This window comes from Triticum urartu, chromosome 3A (assembly GCF_056163025.1).
Source record: "Triticum urartu cultivar PI428250 chromosome 3A, HENAU_Tu73, whole genome shotgun sequence".
In the NCBI taxonomy this organism is placed as follows: domain Eukaryota; kingdom Viridiplantae; phylum Streptophyta; class Magnoliopsida; order Poales; family Poaceae; genus Triticum; species Triticum urartu.
In genome coordinates, this window is record NC_141875.1 from 372,521,426 (window position 1) to 372,528,314 (window position 6,889).

The following is a 6,889-nucleotide window of genomic DNA, read 5'->3' on the forward strand; positions in this document are numbered from 1 at the left end:
ATACCGCTCCATGATTGGTTCTTTGCGTTATTTATGTGCATCTAGGCCAGATATTATGCTTAGTGTTTGCATGTGTGCTCGATTTCAAGCGGCACCAAAGGAGTTGCATCACTTAGCTGTGAAGCGAATTCTTCGATATTTGGCTCACACCCCAACTCTAGGATTATGGTATCCAAAGGGCTCAGAGTTTGATTTGGTTGGATTCTCGGATGCTGATTATGCTGGTGACAAAGTTGATCGCAAGTCTACATCAGGCACATGTCACTTTCTGGGACGATCACTTGTATGTTGGTCTTCAAAGAAGCAGAACTGTGTATCTCTCTCCACTGTTGAATCTGAATACATTGCTGCTGGATCCTGCTGCTCTCAGCTTCTGTGGATGAAGCAAACACTCAAGGACTATGGCATTCATCTGAAGCAAGTGCCACTTTACTGTGACAACGAAAGCGCCATCAAGATTGCCAACAACCCAGTTCAGCACTCGAAGACAAAGCACATTGAAATTCGTCATCACTTTCTCAGAGATCATGTTGTGAAGGAAGACATTGATATCATACACGTCAACACTGAAGAGCAATTGGCAGATATCTTCACCAAGCCCTTGGATGAGAAGAGGTTTTGCAAGTTACGGTGTGAGCTAAATATCCTGGAATCCTCAAATGTCCTGTGATCAGGCACACATCCTAACCCTTATGCATATTGATGACTTAGAGGTGCACCACACGAAGTAACGTATATCTTCAATCAATGAAGACATACATTCTAAGTGTGAATACATTAATGTGGAAATTGACTTCAGAGCGCCACGATAATTGTGCGCTGTGTCTGGGTCTAATACTTCCTATACGGTGGGTAACGCCACCACCAAACGTTCTATTTTGAAGTGTTTCACTCTTGGCGTTACCTTGCAATGTCTTCATATTTGGTTTGGCTTCAATCTTAACATGTCTTCATGATTATCTTCACTACGTTGATTATATAGATATATATATATACTAGTGTTCTGTCCTCTACAGCATTCACTTATAGCTATGTCTTCTTGGTTGAATCTTTTGAACTAAGTGAATGTGATCGGACCCTAATCTCTCTATGCTTTCTATCTCAAATTCTATCTCTCCAAGTCATATGCATTCTATTGAAACTGTCGAATGTCTTCCCTGCGTCCTTGTCAGCAGAAGACACAGAGACAACCTTTAAAACCGTTTTCAATGCTCATTCATCCACAAGAAATCCAGAGAAGTAGGAACGACCGCCCAACAATCCAGGCGTGCGTGGGATGTGGAACTGCCCCCAAAATACCACATGATGGCCACGTGCTACTCAAATGCGAATCGCCAGGGGCACCTGAGTAATAGCGCAGTGCCGCCCCTGCGCCTATAAATTCACACTTACCGCGGTCATTATCTCCTTCTTCCACCCTCGCACGAACCCTAGCGCCACCGCTAGCTCTCGACGATGCCGGCGACGAAGCGCTTCGCTGCCGCAACCTCTCCGACGCCGTCTTCACGCCGATCGCGGACATCGTCCTCTCCGCCGTCGCCGTAGGTGTCTTCCATCGCCAAGTTAGGGCACGGAGGATTGAACTGCTCGGCATCATCTCCCACTCCGTCTAAGCAGTTCCAAGTGTGGTAAATAAAACTTCTTTTACAGCCCCTTTTGATCCCATGGTTCTGTCACTTTCTACCATAAGAAGTTTCTATTCACACAAGTTAGATCTCTCTCAATCTGCATCTCATAACATGCCTAGTATATTCACTTGTGCTTCATGAAGTAGTTAGATTCCTCACTTGTACTGATCTGTGGGTTCGTACAAATCTGGAACCAACTTCTTTTCTATGAGTGAATGTCTTCGCACGATGAGGTCAATGTCTTCTAAACTGATTTATCTTCAAAATCTTCTGAGAATGCATATGACATCTTCTCCTTCCCTCGCACCTTAATGCTGTCATAGGTGCATGTCCGTGGGAGAATCCTTTGGTTCTCATAGTCTGCATTCATTTGCAGAGTTCTTACAGCATCACATAAATTCTCCTGAAGCCAGTTCCTGTTGGTCCAGCAAAAGAAAGCCTTTGAACGTCTTGAAGCCTTCCAAGTTAAGATTTATGGCTTCACAAACAGCAGCAAGGAAGGGGGGCAGACAGAGACGTGGAGGAACATCCAAAGATCTGCCTGATGAACTGGCAGAAATGTACAAAACAGATCCTGAAGAGAATTATGGTCAGCGCAAGACCCGAATCCAATGGATTCGACGCTATTGGGCAGAACAATGGTTCCAATACCGATTCGTCACCCAGGAGTATGCTGAGAAAAGTGCCATCAAGAGACTGTGGGGGGACATCCTTTACAAGAACCTCATACCCAGGACCAGAGATGAAGCCATTGCTCAAGGCTTCTACCCATGCATGGTCCGAGGACCACAGCCTGCTGAAGCACATCCGTCGTCACTACTTTGGTGTCGTGACGACAATCTGTTCAAGCGCAACTTCCAGTTTGCCCAGAACTCAGCGAAGCAGAACAAGAAGAAGTTGGGGTTAGACTTCAACCCTGGTCCCTCCGCACCAAGGGCAGATGGCACACGCGACGCAGAACCTAATATCATCGGTCCGTATGCCAACCTTGAGGGCCTCATCACCCGCATCTTAGTCCAAGGGACTGCCGTGAATGACCCTCCACCTGACTCTGAGTCTGATGAAGCTCCTGCTGTACCGAAGCCAAAGCAGTCGAAGAAGCCAAAAGCTTCAAAGCCGGCCCCTTCACCAAAAATCTCAAGGGCGAAGCCATTGGCAACTGCACCTCCTGAAGACAGTGTCCAGTCTGAAGACGTATCCCGCGTCTCCAAGCACCAGAAGGCCAAGATGCCTCAGTCTCACACTGGCAAAGAGCTCATAGCTGCTGCCATTCTGCGCAGTGAAGCCATTGATCTGTCAAGTGATGAAGATCTTGGAGATGACGCTCTTGAGCAACTCATCAAGAGCAAAGAAGAAGCAGAAATCTTCAACAATCTGCCTCTCTTTGATGTCGCCATCATCCACAACTTCATTGACGAGTGGTTTGCCACACCAGACATCAGCTTTGAAGATCTATAGCTGCCCGTTGGCCTAAGCGCCGCCTTCCAAGGTGCTATTGCTTCAGAACTTGCCATTGCCCAGCGCATTGTTGAACTGAAGCAGAAAATTGATCATGAAAAGGCTCAGTTCAAGAAGAATATGGCCAAGCTCAGCGTGCAAGAAGTGAAGAGCTTCAAGATCATGTTGCATGAGCTAAAGGAAAACTTTCTGCAGAAGCGTGCAGAAGCTCAAGGTTCACGTGAGCGGATGAAGTCTCTGGCTGACAGATCTGTGCAAGCCTACAATGAGGCTGAGAAGCGCAAGGCACTTGGGCGTCCTGGCATCGACCCCAAGATGGCCGCAAAGAAAAAGAAGAAGACTGTTCCAGCTGAACCAGAGGCACCAAGGCAGGAAGTAGTTCTGCTTGTCTTCCCAACTGCTACGATTGGCTCGAAGCCAATGAGCCGGTCAACAGCTTCAGAGCTTAAGAAGACAAGAACTGCTGAAGCTGAAGCCAGGAAGAGGAAAAGCTCTGAAGCCTCTCCTACTGCCCCCAGCAAGAAAAAGAGAAAGACCAAGAAATCTCGGGCTGCTCCCACAGAGCCCTTGATAGTTGAACCTATTTCTATGGTTCACCCTGACGCAGAACGTCAACTGACGGTTCATGAGCCTGCTTCCATAGAGGCTCCTGAAGCTGAAGACATTCCGGCAGCTGATCCCATCGCTGCTGAAGACATTGGTCATCGTGACAATGTAGAAGATGATGTAGCCCTTCCTCAGTTAGAACACAGCGAACACATCAGCATTGGTCGTCCACTGACGCCAATTGCACAGAATGCTTCATGGGCGGATCGCCCTCAAGAGGAAGAAGACTATGAGGCCCAGCCCACTCAAACCCCACAGGCGTCGTCTGTGTTCCGCAGGCTTCGCAAAGGTCCAAGGCCTCAAGTCTATGATGAAGACATTCCAGCTGCATCAGCCGCAGAAGAAGCACCACAAGAGCCCACTCCTCTGCTCCACCAAGAAGCACTTCTCCAGGAGACAGTGCTTGTGACCGACCCTCCAGCTAGTCAAGCGGAGGATGAAAATCTTGAGGCTGCCACAACCAACAACGAAGCTAATGTGGAGCCCTCCCCGGCAAAAGCTTCAGACGACAGCGAAGCCACTGAACCCACAACTTCTGTTCCTGAGTCTGCTGTAGGTCCCCAATTCAACTATCATGTTGAGCACATGCCTCAGGTCCAGAAGCCAATCCCCAGATTGCCAAGGTTTCCAGGTCCTGCATCAGCACCTGGCTCCTTCAACATCAATGGCTTCAAGGAAGATAATACTTTCTTCAATAGCTCCAAGAACCCCTATACAAGGGAAAGGATTTCATTAGATAGGTTCTGGAGCTATCCTCAGCGCAGCTACTACTCTTGCATACTGTACAACCAAGGTTGCATTTTCCTGCACAAGCGCCTTGATGTTGAAGCTATTACTGGTCTGCCCTATCTAGAGGAAGCGTTGGATTGCTTCAAACAAGTGGGTGTGCTGCAGTTTATCACTGATGAAGAGCATTGGAACGAAGAGCTCCTGCTACAATTCTATGCCACACTGCACATCAAAGGATACAATAGAGATCCGAAGACTTGGGTCCTGGAGTGGATGACTGGCAACGTTCATCATGAAGCCAATGCATTTGATATCATTGAGCTCACTGGCCTGCCCACTCCAGGCGAATTCTTCGAGCAAGGCTGTCGGCTACACATTAAAGCTATTGAGAGCATATTTCAGAGGCCTGCACCAAATATGAGTCAGATGCTCTCCATGATGAAGCCATTGCCCCACGATGCTCCTTATCCCATAGAGTTCTTCGTTAAAGACCTTGAGTACCTGCCCAGGACCATCTATCACATCATCCGGCGGACTCTCTGGCCCATTAAAGGACACTCTCCAAATGCCAAGTTCGAGGGTGCAATGAAGACTCTGATATTCTGTATCCTTCATGGCAAATGCTTCAACGCACAGGATTTCTTCATACGCCAACTAGCTGCATCAGGCTCAGATCTGTTTGGTTTAAAGTTCTATGCTCCTTGGGTAATGAGGCTGATCAAACTTCACTCTGCCATCTCGTATCAGCCCTCAGCCCGCAACCATCGGATCTTCTTGCCTGATGTGGATACCTCTGCTGAAGCCATCTATGCTGAACCTGCCAAGCAACCTCTGAGTTTTCAGAATGCAGAACACCAGAGCTTCACTCAAAATGTTGAAGGTGTCGAAGCCATCTCCAGGGTGTATCCTTTGGCTGGCACTACACGTGCACCACACCCTGCTTCAATTGAAGCCACTGACGGTGCAACTGCTTCAAGATCCAAGAAGCGCACTCGTGTTCTCCATGACCGAGAGCTTCTTGTGGCCCTTCATCAAAAGCAGGATAGGCATCATGACTGGTTGAAGAGACAGATGAAAAGCCTCTTGGTGGATGTAAATTGCATCCGAAATCTTGCCACCAAGAACGCTTTCGTTGCCCATGAAACCTGTCGCCGCACATGGAAAGGGCTAACGATGATGCTTTCTGAAGCTGATCTTCAAGAGGATGGCTTCACTGAGAGATTCAAGTTTGACTCCACACCTCCTTGAAGAGCTGTGCTGCTGGGGACTCCATCTCTTGAAGACTCTGAGTTTTCTTCCTCTGCTGCCACAGTCACTGCCAGAATCATTGAGGAAGAAGACGATGCTACTTCACCGCCATATGCTTCAGCACCTCCAAGCTCTTCTGCCCCGCCAACCAACACCAACAACCCTGCTACTTCACCTACTCCTCATGTGAACGAGTAGAGACTCTATGTCTTCAACCCTTTTTGGTCATTTCTGACAAAAGGGGGAGAAGCATATGAGATATTGATAGTCTTCAAGCGGGTTCATATGGGCGGGTGCCTTATATTTTGCTTCGTGCTTACAACTCTCGTTTTTCTTTGCTACATTTGGCTCTTATGAGTTGTAACACTTAAACCAGATGGTCGTCTGCTACTTGTTTGCCACCTTGTTTTGCGAAGATAAATTCCGCATGTGCGACAATAAATTCCGCACTTAGCTCATTCTGCAGACGTCCATTTTCCATTATGCATGTCATTATCTTCATTTGTTTTCACATGCATAGTGAATTGTCATCATAAGCTGAAGTGGATCTCCACAAGTACAACCTGCCATGTGCATTTGCATTCCAAAAGCAAACTAACTTATATGCACATCTTTAGGGGGAGCCCTTACAACTTATGAAGACAATTCCTCACTCTTTACAATTTCACAGGTTATATTCCCCGTTGAAAACTTCAACTAGTTTGTCATCAATCACCAAAAAGGGGGAGATTGTAAGTGCATCTAGTGCCACCCCTAGTTGGTTTTGGAGTATTGACTACAAACCTAGTTGAGGGACTAATGTGTTTGTGAGAATTGCAGGATAACACAGGTAGAAGTCCCTCATTGATTCGGTTTTACTACCAGAGATGACCCCTAAAAATGTATGAAGACATTGAAGTCAAAGGTGGTATATGAAGATATTCACATTGAAGACTATGACAAAAGAAGACACGATATGAAGCCTATGGAGCTCGAAGACTTAGATCTTTCGTAGTTCTTTTTCTTTTTGTGTTGAGTCATAGGAACCACCGTACTGTTAAGTGGGGTCCAGGAGAACCAGTCAGAATGACTGAAGTGATGCCTAAACCAAAAACCTATGTCTTCGAGTGAAGACAATGAGAGTGAATCTTGTCCAGAGCCGGACAAGTCAGCTTTGCTTGTAGCCCAAGTAAAGTTGCCATGTGAGTTTGAAATCTGACCGTTGGGACACGTGTCAGTTC